Source organism: Aegilops tauschii, chromosome 6, assembly GCF_002575655.3.
Source record: "Aegilops tauschii subsp. strangulata cultivar AL8/78 chromosome 6, Aet v6.0, whole genome shotgun sequence".
In the NCBI taxonomy this organism is placed as follows: Eukaryota; Viridiplantae; Streptophyta; class Magnoliopsida; order Poales; family Poaceae; genus Aegilops; species Aegilops tauschii.
In genome coordinates this window covers 72,925,231-72,939,158 of record NC_053040.3, presented here as the reverse complement: position 1 = coordinate 72,939,158, position 13,928 = coordinate 72,925,231, and the positions used below count along the sequence as shown (strand labels likewise).

Genomic DNA, 13,928 nt, shown 5'->3' with positions numbered 1-13,928 from the left:
CAACTCCATGTAGCCAGCCGCTCACCCGGAGCAAGCAGCAGCCCCGCCGTCGTCAGGCCAGGACCTCCCCGTCGCTCCTCTTCTCCCACTCCCCCTGTTTCTTCTTGTTGCCCCTGCCTCTCCCTGTGGCCTGACCTCTTGCCGCTGACAGGAACTGCCATGGCCGTCCCGACCCCCAGCCACCCCGAGCGCCGCCCTCATGCTCGAGCTCCTCCAGGAACCCGTCGCCCATTCCCCTCTTCTTCTCCTCCTTCCCTCCTCTCTCTGGTTCACTCCCTCGGTTCTCATGCCTCTCCCTCTGTGTTCCAGGAGCCGCCATGGTTGCCCGCAGCTCCGTCGCAGCCGGGAACGAGTCCCTCCGCCCCGGATCTGGTGTCTGCCTCGCCTCGGACCTCACCTGCGGCTCCACCGCCCCATCAAGTTCCCGGAGCCACCGCCGCCCAAGCTACGTCGTCGCCTACCAAGTCCCCGCGTCGTCGTCCTTGCCCGGATTCCCGTCGCTGCGCCAAGTCCCTCGCCCCGCCTCTGCTTCCCTGCTCCAAATCGAACGCCAAGCCGCCGCCCTGGAGCTTCTCCGCCGCCGACGCCCTTCTCCAGCGCCCCAAGTCCCGCCATGAACACCCGTCGACAGCGTCGCCTCGACCCTGCCTCTCCTCCTCGAGCTCGTTCCTCGAGCACGACGCAGATCCAGCGCCCGCGGCCCCGGCCTCGTCCCTGCCTTCAAGTCGCCGCTCCGCCGCCGGAGACCAAGCTGCCGCCGCGCCTGACCCCTGCCTCGACCTGCTGTCGCGCCCCTTCTTCCTCTGCTCCGAGGACGACCAGCGCCTGCGTTGACTTCCCAGTCGCAAGCCTCCAACCAGCTTCGTCCCTCCCTCAAGGCCCAGCTCGCCTCGCCATCTGCAGCCTCTTCCACCGACTGGGCCGAGCCCATGGTGAGCGCCCCATCGCCCAGCAGTGCACCAGTTTCAGCCCGTGGATGTTTTTTTCCTGGACGAATTTGCTAAATATCCTGTGCATGCATATTTACATAAAAATGCCATCATATTAAAGTGTTAATAAGTAATTATCCATGCATCCAAATTAAACATGTCATATATGTAAAATGATTAGAATTGCATCTAGTTTCATAATATGCTGCTTGCATCCATGTTAAAAATGCTTAAATTGTTGTTTGATTAAATTTGCTCAAATACCATGCTAAAATGATTTATTTCATAACTAAATAACCGTAGCTCCATTTTAAATAAACTTGATATGTAAATGGGGTAGGAAAATGCATAGATTAACATGGTGCACTTTATTTTCCTGTTTAACAACAATAAAATATGGTTTTAGGCAGAACAGTGCCAATTCCAAAATATGCATATGAGGATTTTCCGGAATTGTTATTTGTTGTTCCGGCCTCATTTAAACTTGCCTAAATAGTTAGTTTACTTATGCATCACCTCTTGTCATGTTAATCAACATTTAATATTGTTGAGTACATAACCGAGAGAACTAAACAATTGATGTGGTGTTTCGTCAATATGCAACTAGTTGCATATTGAGCTCCACTTAATTTGTAGTATTGTTTGTGCACTTTGCCATGCCATGCCTCATTAAACCGGACATGCATCATACTTATTTGTGCATCATGCCATGTTTATGTGATGGTTGTTTACTATGTTGTTTGTTTCTTTCCGGGTTGCTTCTCTCGTTAGCTTCAGTTTCGTTCCGGAGTTGTGAGGATCCGTTCGACTACATTCGTTTGTCTTCTTCATGGACTCGTTTCTTCTTCCTTGCGGGATCTCAGGCAAGATGACCATACCCTCGAAATCACTTCTATCTTTGCTTGCTAGTTGTTCGCTCTTTTGCTATGCCGCGCTACCTACCACTTGCTATATCATCCCTCCCATATTGCCATGTCAAGCCTCTAACCATCCTTCCTAGCAAACCGTTGTTTGGCTATGTTACCGCTTTTGCTCAGCCCCTCTTATAGCGTTGCTATTTGCAGGTGAAGATGAAGTTGGTTCCATGTTGAACATGGATATTGTTGGGATATCACAATATCTCTTATTTAATTAATGCATCTATATACTTGATAAAGGGTGGAAGGCTCGGCCTTATGCCTGGTGTTTTGTTCCACTCTTGCCGCCCTAGTTTCCGTCATACCGGTGTTATGTTCCTTGATTTTGCGTTCCTTACGCGGTTGGGTGATTTATGGGACCCCCTTGACAGTTCGCTTTGAATAAAACTCCTACAGCAAGGCCCAACCTTGGTTTTACCATTTGCCTACCTAAGCCTTTTTCCCTTGGGTTCTGCAGACTCAAGGGTCATCTTATTTTACCCCCCCCCCCCCGAGCCAGTGCTCCTCGGAGTGTTGGTCCAAACTAGAGCCACTTGCCGCGCCACCTCGGGGAAACTTGAGGGCTGGTTTTAGTTGTGCGTAGTGTTCATCCGGTGTGTCCTGAGAACGAGGTACGTGTGACTCCTATCGGGATTGTCGACACATCGGGCGGCCTTGCTGGTCTTGTTTTACCATTGTCGAAATGTCTTGTAAACCGGGATTCCGAGACTGATCGGGTCTTCCTGGGAGAAGGAATATCCTTCGTTGACCGTGAGAGCTTATAATGGGCTAAGTTGGGACACCCTTGCAGGGTATAAACTTTCGAGAGCCGTGCCCGCGGTTATGTGGCAGATGGGAATTTGTTAATATCCGGTTGTAGAGAACTTGACACTTGACTTAATTAAAATACATCAACCGCATGTGTAGCCGTGATGGTCTCTTTTCGGCAGAGTCCGGGAAGAAAACACGGCTTTTGGGTTATGTTTGACGTAAGCAGGAGTTCAGGATCACTTCTTGATCATTACTAGTTGACGACCGTTCCGTTGCTCCTCTTCTCGCTCTTATTTGCGTATGTTAGCCACCATATATGCTTAGTGCTTGCTGCAGCTCCACCTCACTACCTTCTCCTACCCTTAAGCTTAAATAGTCTTGATCTCGCGGGTGTGAGATTGCTGAGTCCTTGTGGCTCACAGATACTTCCAAACAGTTGCAGGTGCTGACGATACCAGTGCAGGTGATGCTACCGAACTCAAGTGGGAGTTCGACGAAGACCTTGGTCGTTACTATGTTTCATTTCCTGATGATCAGTAGTGGAGCCCAGTTGGGACGATCGGGGATCTAGCATTTGGGGTTGTCTTCTTTTCTTTTGGTTCCGTAGTCGGACCTATGTGTGACTCTGATTGATGTATGATTTATTTATGTATTGTGTGAAATGGTGATTGTAAGCCAACTCTTTATCCCATTCTTGTTCATTACATGGGATTGTGTGAAGATGACCCTTCTTGCGACAAAACCACAATGCGGTTACGCCTCTAAGTTGTGCCTCGACACGTGGAAGATATAGCCGCATCGTGGGTGTTACAGGAAGCTAGAGGATCGACTTGCGTTTGACACCATATAGAGAACGATTTGGTGCATCGATAATTGATTGATCGTGCACTAGGCACATATATATATATGTACAAGGGGTGCAACCGGTGTCTTGTCTCTCAAGATACAAGTAAATACAGAAGGAGAAAGACACTACATGTGCAACATACAAAATCCAGACCTAAGTACATGTACACATTTTCAACAATCACTGTGCTAGCCTACCTCGTCTCCTGTCTGCAACACCTACATCGTCTCCTTGCTCCCGCCGGCTCAATTCCTGAATCAATCAAATCAATTCACTGCAGCAGGCATCCGTACGTCCTTCTCTTCTCGTGCACTCCTTGCTCCCTGCCGCGCGCGTGCGCACCCAGGATGCTGGCTCACGGTCAGGAGGTGCATGCATGAGTCGCTGCTTGCTTCGCCAAACCATAATCCATCTTGCGAGTCTCATGCATTTACGCATCAAACACAACTCGTAGGGCGACACCGGTGCGCCCCAATCCTAGCCGCCACAGATCCCCACCACCACAACCTCGCCGCCGCTGCCGGCGACGGCTGCCGGCGGCGGCGAAGGCGGCTCCTCAAAGCAGGTGGCGCATCTCCCGTTCAAATCCAAGTCCGTTCGCGTGTGCTTCTCCGCCCCCTCCACCCCATCTCCGCCTTCGCTCGTGGTGGCCGTCAGGTGGCCTCCCGCCGGCGGCCGCTCGGTCTGCGGGCACTCGGCTACCTGCACAGCCCACATACCTCCCCCTCGCTGCTTCGAGCCTCAGTAGCCGCCGTCGGGCTTGCTCCCCGCGCTCAGATCGAGTCGCTCGCGACGGTCGCGTCATCGCCTGGATCTGCCCATCCCTCCGTCCACGACCACAACCCCTGCGCCCTCCTCCACCACCTGCTTCCCCCACTTCTGCTTCGCTCCACGGGGAGCACCGACGGCGCCGCTCTGCGTGGAGCTCCGAGGATCTGCATCTTCCGGGCGCGGTCGGGCCTCCATCGGCTGTGTGCTGGACCTGTTCCGCGCCGGGTTGGCCCTCGGCTGGTCACTTGGCTCCTGTGCGGCATGCTCTTGCACGCTCAGATGCGCCATTGCCAGGTTCCAGATCCTCTAATCCAAAAATTGCATCCACCCCTCCCATCCATTGGCTCTGTTGCGTGATGGATTTGGTGTGGTGTCTGCGCAAGACCTTGGTCTGCTCTGTCTCCGGGAGAAATCCTTTCGCTAGCTCCTTGCTAGCGGCAGCAACGGCGACGCATTCTCGCGCCGCTTCCCTTCTTGGAGGCGCTGCTGTGGAGCCCCAGTTCAGCTGTGGGTTCGGGCGAAAGCCCTGCGATGATGGCGCCCGTGGGCGTCATTCAACCTTCCTGAAGGCGTCGCGCAAGAATCCATGCGTCAATCCGCTCATCCCCGCCCTGTCCATCTCGTACTGTCGTCGACATTGCATCTTCATCACGCCCTTCTCCATGATCCATTTGCCCCTGCCCAATGTCTGGTGGGTCGTCCATATTGCTCTGCCTGCTCAAGTCCCCCCATGGCTGCCGTTGTGGTGCGGCGAGCTTCATGCTCATGACTCCGTGACATCCCGCCTCCAACCCATCTGACCCCTGCCCTTCGGTGGTGCGTCGTCCTGTTGTCATGCCTGCTCAAGACCCTCCAATGGCTGCCATTGTGTTGCTTCCTCGTCGAGCCCTTCGCCACCATCCATCCGCCTTTGACCATCACTTTGTGCGTCATCCATGTTGATGTGTTTTTCTTCATGTGTTTTCTCTTCGGCTGTCCTTCGCGTGGTCTCCGTCATGTTGCTATGCATGCTCAAGACCCTCCCATGGTTGCCGTTGTGCTGCGGCGAGCCTCGGGCTCTTGGTGTTGTCTCGGTTCACTTTTGCTCAATGATGACGCAATGATGTCTCCCCAACCTGCTAATCGTCTCGACCGCCCGTGGCGGATTTCCCAGTCAAGGTTCGTGTTAAGGTTTGGCACTCGTTGATTATGGATGATCCTCTGTTGTGCCGTGGGGCTCGATACGCACGCCGGTGTGGTGCGTTAGGTTGTTTGCAGAGTCTTGGTATTGTGATCCCTCAACGGCACCCCACATCTACTTGTGTCTCTGGTGGTGTTAGTCTTTCTGCCTGCTAGCTAGGTCGTGCCTTCTCCTGGGCGTCAATTTTTTTTCCTTCTGTAACCTTGTTACATGTATGGTTTTTGGCCCGGTTTCCCTCATAAACGGGGTCAACTTGTTTAGGTTTTCGATCCGGTTTTCCTTATAAACTGGATCAGCCAAAGCTTAAGGAACGACTCTTGGTTTTGGCAGCTTTTTGAGCAATATATTCAGGTGGGGATCCTCTCCCCCACTCGGTGACCGTTCAAAAAAAACAATCCATCACGTACGTACGGCCATTTCATTCACTGTTTGCTTTACTTTGCTCTCATCCATCAAAACAGCCGATGAGTGAGCCGTTCGAGCCATCGCAGACGTACAGGGTCCCTGGCCCTGCTTCTCCTTCCTTCCTTCCTTCTTGATGTTGCCGGCCCCGACCTCTCCTCTTCTTCCTCAACGCCATGACCACTCCGGCGACTCGTCTACACACTCACTCATGACTAGTCTCTATTCTTTTCTCCGTCTTTCGCGTCAATCGCGCGCGGACGGCACTCTGCTGGCTAGCTAGGAGGGTTCCTGTTGCGTGCACGCACACAACCGAACAAACGCTGCTCTGCTGCCCTTCAAACTAAACGCACGTGTATATATGCATCTTATTATGCTTACTACAGTGTAGTAATTTTTCACATGGATATGTAGGGTCAAGCATGATCCATCGGCGTCGGCCGACAAGCAGCGCTGTATCATTAATACTCTCCAGGCTTTCTTCTCCTCGAACAATCCCGAGCACCACTCTAGTGACTTCCTCGCCGCATATATCCCAATGTCGCAGATCAAAATGCGCTGGAAAACCGTCCGGCCCCGATGCTTTCGTTGAAAACATTTGAAAGAGAGCCCCTTTTACCTCCTCGTTGGTGTAACGAGCACATAGATCTGCATTCATACTGGCTGTAACTTTGCATGGCACATGAACTAGGGCTGCTGGCATGTCCTGCACACCTTCGGTCTCATATAGGTTTTGATAGAAATCATTGGCCATTGCCTTCAACTCATTCGGATCCTCCACTAACACTCCCAAGGGATTTTGAAGGGCCTTGATCATGTTTTTCCTCCTCCTCAAACTTGCCCGCATATGAAAAAATCTCGTGTTTCTGTCACCTGCAGAGAGCCATTGTATTCTTGCTCGTTGTTGCCTCCACATAATTTCCTCTCGGTGGTACATCTCTATCAATTTTTCATTTATTTTCTGCTCGGCATCTGTAGGAGCAGTACGAAGAGGGTCGTGCAATCTATCTAGCTCCTGCTTCAGTGACTTTTTATTTATGGACACTGCCAAACGTGTCTCGACTCCATGCCGACGGGTTACTGGACAGCGCTGCTAGCTTGGCCTTCATCTCCTCAACGCTTGTACATGGAGGGCCAGCCCCAGCCGCTCGCCAAAGTGTCCCGCAATCCCCCCTGGGTCTCCCACATAACTTCATACCGGAAGGCCGGTTTCTTCCTTGTACTGTGCGATCTCCCAAAGTCTAGCAAAGTTGGGCTGTGATCGGAAGTACGAGTAGAGAATCAACAAATGAACCAGTTGCACATTCCAAGTACATGGGTGACACATTTCAAAATGTGGAACTGATGTACTCCCTCCGTCCGGAAATACTTGTCATCAAAATGGATAAAAAGAGATGCACCTAAAACTAAAATACGTCTAGATACACCCCCTTTTATCCATTTTGATGACAAGTATTTCCGGACGGAGGGAGTATATTAGAAGTGCCACAGACTAAACAGAGTATGGAGACCCATAGTACAAATAAAAGAATCAACTAAACAGAGTTGCACATTATATGTACAGTAGTTACACACTTTAGAAAATGTACAACTGGTGTAGATTAAATGTGCAGCTGCAAATAAAAAATATAAGGGCCAAAAGATTACCATTCCCGAAAGTAATCCTTGCAATCTGAATATAGCAGAAAAAAATACAAGAAAAGGCATATACATGATCAAAAGGTCCATCCTGGACCTCCAGTAGTTCTGAAGTGTGAACTGATCCAAGCTACAGCAGCATACATAACTGAGATGGAATCGACAGAAATCACACACACACACAAACACACACACACACACACACAAAATAGTCCACTGGTGGCAAAAAAAAAATCACAAGCAAAACCGCATAAGATTAGGGTCATCAAATTTGTACAAAATGAAATTCTACAACCCTAATTTTGTAGAGTTGGTCGTTTTAATTTCCCCGTGAGAGGATCAATAAACCTTTTCTCACTCTCTCCTTATTCCTTTAATTTCCTGTGCTTATTTTTGTGTGAACAATTCAAGATTTCACCAATTCTGAGTGACATGAAGAACAAGATAAGAAACCTCAAAAGAAAAACCTGCTTTCTCCACATGCCTGCTCAGGGATTCAGGTCCAGCTGTGCATTCAATAGCTCTGTAGTTTATTTCTGTAGTGTGATATATTCTTCCTAAAAATAAGTTAATCGAATATCTTACCAAGATTGTAAATACACACACATGTATATCGAAGGTGCGCGTTTCTCGGTATGCCAACATTTTATTCATTATAAGCGGGAGCATCATACAGCCTTTCGAACACCATATATACGAGAGCACTCATTTGTTCTTGTTAAGATTTTTGTCTATGTCGATCTGAACATTTTTCAGAGACGTGAATCGATGACAGATTCAAGCTCCTGCGCCTTGTCGCACTGTGCACGGACCCATCCGAGCTGCTTGCTCTCGTTGTTGTATATCACAAACAGATCCTGCATCGTAACAGCTGCAGAACAGAGGATCAAAATAGATGTCTTTTATAAACAGGCAAGGTTTACTAGTTTCAAGAGCCCGGACAATTTTCTGAATCTCAGCTTCATACCTCCGATTAAGATAAAGTTCAGTTCCTTCATAACAGGATCCGACGAGGCATCGCGGATAGCCAAGCACGTTTTCCCGTCTTCCTGCCATGCCAACAAACATACACAAGACATGTTAGCCATTAATAGTTCAGTGATGCTTATCGGTTGGGTTGTCGAATGTTCACCTCCACGATGAGGTAGTTTTGAGGAGGGATGTCCAGGTTGCTGGTGCTGCTGGCGTGGGTAATTTTCAGTGACAGTGCCTTGAATTGGTTCTTCACATCATTGACAGATCTGAATGGCCTTTTCCCTTTCCAGCATAGAGGCAGAGCACGACCCTTCACCTCTACAAGTGATGATTCACTGAGAGTGCCTCTAACCTGAAAGACTCAAATCCCATGAGTACCATTTTATTTATTATCTCTGTTCAAAATTATGGGCATCAGAAATTCAGAATGCACAGTGGTTTGAAATTTACCTTTGAAACAAGTTCATTGTATATCTGGGCAGGCACGAAGGTGTAGGTGGTACCACTGTCAAATACAGCCTCAAATGTTGGATTCCCTCTTATCGGCTGTTTGTCAATGAACAGCTCTGCTAGGCCAGGTGAGTAGTAAAACCTGGGGAAAAACGATGGTACAATGTTTGGAACCAAATGAAAAGTAAACAAGCAATAATGATACTCTTCTCTGACTATGCATGTTAGAACCAAAAAAACTGAAAGCGAAAGCCATGATCACAAAGAAATTCTTACAAGGATTCTCTCATGGGTACCCAGGTTACGCCGCGGGAGGGCGGATTGAAGTCCCCGACATAGAGGACGCCCTTTCCTTTGCTGCTGAGGCAATGTCCAATGACGTTCTCTGTTATCATCTTTAGCCCCTTGAGTTGTGCAGCAAAGCCTGCCTTTCCTGCTCTTGCGGAAACTATTAGGGGATTTCAACTAATCCTTTCCGGAGAATTAGACGGCCTACCTGAACAGGCTTTTTATTTGGTGGGTAACCTCGATGAAGCTAGCGAGTCCAAGGATGCCATCTACCGACGAGGGCGGTGCGTCTGCTGGTTCCTCCTGATTGTATCCACATCTGCACAAAATGAAAGTGACCGTGCATCATCAACATCCAAATACAGTTAGGCACTGAACATGTAACACTAATATTTCAGTTAGCGCCATACCCGAAAGCGATGTTTTTCTTGTCTTTCCCAATGACAGAAATGATGTCAGTGGCAAGGTCACCTTCTGACTTCCCGGTGACATATTTAATCTCGTAGTGGCATCGATGTGGATCTTTCCTGGAGCACTCAGGGATCCCAGGTATGTCTCTGCGCATTGCAGCACATAGCGGGCCACCGCATTGCAGCACATAGCGGGCCACCACATTGCACCTTCAACTTGTCAGCAGCTGGCTTGTAATATGGGTGTGGTGGCCTCTGTGGTAAAACGAAACATATATCAAAGCAAAGATCAATCATACCAAACATTTTTCAGAAGTATCGTTGGAATGAACATGTGGCATCAAACACAAAGTATTACAAATTGAACGCAATATGTCATATTGCAGAACCGAGTGTTGTTAGTTGTTACCAGGTGGCAGCCTTTGCAGCCGTGGACCGGGTGGTCGCACTCCAGCCAGGTGAGGTTGCTGCCAGTGTCGACGTCCAGGAAGTAGGGCTTCGCGGGTTCACCAATGTTCAACGTAGCATAGAAGTGGCTGCAGAGGTACAGAAAAAGCGCGTCAAATATACAGAGAAAACCTCAAGACTGAGAAGGCCATGAAGGGTTCAGAGAAACATACCTAACAGGGTAGACATTGCCTTCGAGCGGGAACTTGATGGAGGAAGACGGCGCGATTGGGAGCAGGAGGAGGAGGAGACTGATGATCAGAGACCACATGGCAGCCATGGTGGGGGAAGAAGGCAGAGCTGTGGTTTGCACTCTGGGGTCTCACTCCTCTGCTGGAACTCTCTGTTCCTTTGGATGGTGCGAACAAGGTGGTGAGGTATTTATAGCCGCTGGCTGCCAAGCTCAGTTTCCTCCGCTGCTTTCTTTTTATTGTGCACTTTTTGTGGGTTTTAATATTGACTTTCTTCTCAAATGATGTGTAATTAAGACTTAATAATGAAATTAAGGCCGACAAGAAAGATTTTGACAGCAAAAAAATATATTTGGATTTACATAATCGTATCACTCAATTGAGTTCGATGGGCAGTGATATAATTATACCATCCAGCCATTTTATAGAATTCACACAAATAAATGACCAGTAAATAGTGATGCTCTGCTTGACACTCAAAGATTACTGAGACTGTAGGGAAGATACATTTCAAGTAAATAATGGCATGCCAAATGATACATGACTAGCAAAATAATGAGGCATCATATTTTTGCAGCTCAATTTTGACTTTGGAAATTCGAAAATCAATTTATTTTGTTCTGCTTGGCTGTACACGATATATATATATATATGCAACATAAAGCATCTTCCAGATATATGCATACTATTTACTGCAGAAATTCTTTAATTGTGTGGGCATATGTAGTGTAGCTGAAGAGTAATGAGAACAGTGGTTCATTTCCAGTGAGATAACTGCAAAACGTGTACTCTATTAATGTATTCCCAGAATGGTAAGAGTAGAAAGGTTCCCATTTCTGTCCTGGTTATTCTTCAAGCACACGTTTCACGGTTGTGTTCGCTATGAAAGGGATATGCATATTGCTAGTCAAATATGTACTAATGACTCATCTTGGAAACCACAGAAATAGATAAGGAACATGGAGGCGGTTTCAATCTCCACAAATACTGTTGCAACTCATGCCTATCAAAGCTCATCATGTGTCAAGTGTAACTGCTCAGGTTTGATCTGAAAATTCTGTATGCAGTGGGCTGCAGACACACAAGCATTTCATCTTCATATAACATTACTATATATAAAGCATCAGTCAGTACTCAGCAATCAGAATTGGTTTTAAAGTTTCTCAGATTTTGGAAGTAACCCATAATTAAAAGAATGCAATTTCGGCGTACTACTCACCCTCGAAAATAGAGTTATCCTGCATACGTGAACGCATCTGATCAAGAAAATATACGGTTATAGAAGGCCTACTCACAGTGTTACCTACCTGCTCCAGTGGAGCATTCAGTTCTGAGTCCGAATAAAGCATAACAATCTTTCAAAAAAATTAAATCACACAAGCATCAGATATATCATGTATTGAAAATTTTAGAGCTTCGAGTGAACGGGATGCCAGAGCAAGGTCTCCATATTATTATGAAGAGGAAGAACATACAGGTTAGTGACTTACTATTTGTCTCTAGTACATGATCATCCTTGTCTCCACTCATCCCTCATTTTGGCCAGGCATGTTAAGACAGTACGACTTTATTTGGATGGCAATAGCAGCATTCAGTTGGATAGTAACAACTGGCTCTAATTGTATTTCATTGTAAACAAATGTAGTAATATCACCTCAAACAAGTCATCATGTTAAAGATTCTCCTTTTCCTGTCATTTATATTTTTCTCAATTAGGTTCACGCTGAAAGGAGTATTACATTACAAAATACTAAATATGTAGCAAGGACAAAGACGGTTTCAAGCTCCACTATGTGAAGCAACAGTTATTTGAGAGGGATTTTACAGTGCAATTTTAGGTATCAGATTAGCCATCCATTCATGGAGTTTTTAGGTATTTAACATTGATGAAAATAATAATCTCAGTGTTAGTATTGTACAAGTCAGGGGATCCCGTCATGTTTTCTCAGGTCTGATCTGCTCGATTCTCTCTTTACTATTAGAAAAACTTACTCAGGCTCTTTTATGCCACATCCAGTTATTAACTATGATGGGTTTTTTAACTTTGGCGATTACTCAGGTATAGTAATACCAACTTCCAGCATCTTTGCTTGTCTATATATATATAAATAGTATTACCTAAGAACCTGATGAATTGTTGATGCAGAAATATTTGTATGGGAAGTTAGGGATCGTAAGTTTGTCACAAGAGCCAGTTGAGCTTTACCAGAAAGCTTGCAGCATATGAGCTCTCCGAACAGAAACGAAACAATCGTGTTTGACTAATTTTACCAACCTGCTCCTGATTTATCTTTTCTCTTGAAACTAACCTGGTCTTTCTACTGCCTGAAATTGTCTCAAAGTGGTACTGCACAAAGATAAAACTTCATCCAGGATATTATTCATTGTACAGCTCCAGACATTTGTAATCTCCAAACTAAACAAACTGAAGCTTATTAATGTTGTTTCATGGTTGACACAAAGTATACAGATTAATCAAGCTGCAAGTCCGCAGCTTGCAGGGCACAAAATCAAAAAGGTTCACACACAAAACCTCCCAAGATGAGCACCCTCGAGGCGGTTTGTTTCAGATTTGAGGATCAAAAGTCAGAACCAATTAGAAATCCCAAGCAAGTATAACGTTAAAAAAATTCCGAAGCGGCACTAATCATTCCAAATAATCACACAATCTGACAACACTTTCCACAGAAAGAAATGAACTCTGAAAATTGGTCTGAAGTATAACAGCTCAACAATCTTAGGAGCTTGATCCTGCCAGGTTTCATTCAAGGTAACAAAGAAATACACAGAGCTCGATTAAACATTTTAATCTCCAAACTAAACAAACTGAGCAGGACAGACCTCATAAGCCTGCTAATGTTCTTCCATGGTTGACAGAAAGTATAAAAACAAAATGAATCCTATCAGGTTTCATTCAAGGTAAGAAAGAAATACACAGATCTTGATTGAACTCTTCATCCGATCGATAGCAGTTTCCCATGCGTATATATTATTTCTTGATCACATTTCATTGTTTCACCATAAAAAAAATAGATGTGGAACTCTTGTACAACTTATCAAAACAAGGATGGAGAAGTTAATAAGGCAAATGGTAGATAGGTTAGCTGCTAGATGAAACCTACAAGTGAACAAGAAAAGATGTGGGAATCTTGGATCTAGTGATTTTTGCATGAGGTAGGTTGCAGCAAAAACAGGTTTCAGAGAGGAACAATACCTGAAAGAGCAGCACGTTTCTGAACATTGCGTTCTCACCCGCAGGCAGCTCGTCGCCGGTCTGTCCATGGAGCTGGAGCTGACCGAGCTTGATGTGGCGGCGGCCGCCAGGCGGGTGGTAGAGCCCCACCGCCCCTTTCTCCCCACGCCGCCGGCACCAGGCGGCTGCTAGGCATTCCTTCTGCCACTATGCCGCGCACTTGCCACCGCCCGCGGGCCGCGGCACCTCTGCTCCCCTGGATCCAGCGTCGCGACTTGTACTTCCTGCCGCTCCCCACTGCCCTGCCGCCGCTGCCCCTCCTCCCCCGCAGGCAGCTCGCTGCTCGAGGGGGCTGGAGCCCGCGGAGGAGATGAGGCGGGAGGATACTTCTCGTCTCCGGCGTCAGCCGATGGCGCCGCCGCATCCGTGTCACAAACGGGGGGCGAGTTGGGGTTGCCGCCGCGGGGATCGCCGGACGTGAGCACGAGATAGCTACAGAGAGATTCAGAGAAGTTCAGAGAAAGAAAACAATTACGCCTT

The 13,928-nt window shown here is 47.3% G+C and overlaps 1 long non-coding RNA gene and 1 pseudogene across 1 annotated transcript; both read right to left on the bottom strand.

Moving 5' to 3' along the window:
- Positions 1–7,963: 7,963 nt before the first annotated feature.
- On the bottom strand, positions 7,964–10,570 carry LOC109758069 (aspartic proteinase Asp1-like; annotated as a pseudogene).
- Positions 10,571–13,115: 2,545 nt separating this feature from the next.
- Positions 13,116–13,544, bottom strand: LOC141025532 (uncharacterized). Its single transcript, XR_012187210.1, has 2 exons — positions 13,410–13,544; positions 13,116–13,313 (listed from the first exon to the last, which is right to left on the bottom strand). It is a non-coding gene; the product is annotated as an uncharacterized lncRNA (long non-coding RNA).
- Between the last annotated feature and the right edge of the window lie 384 nt (positions 13,545–13,928).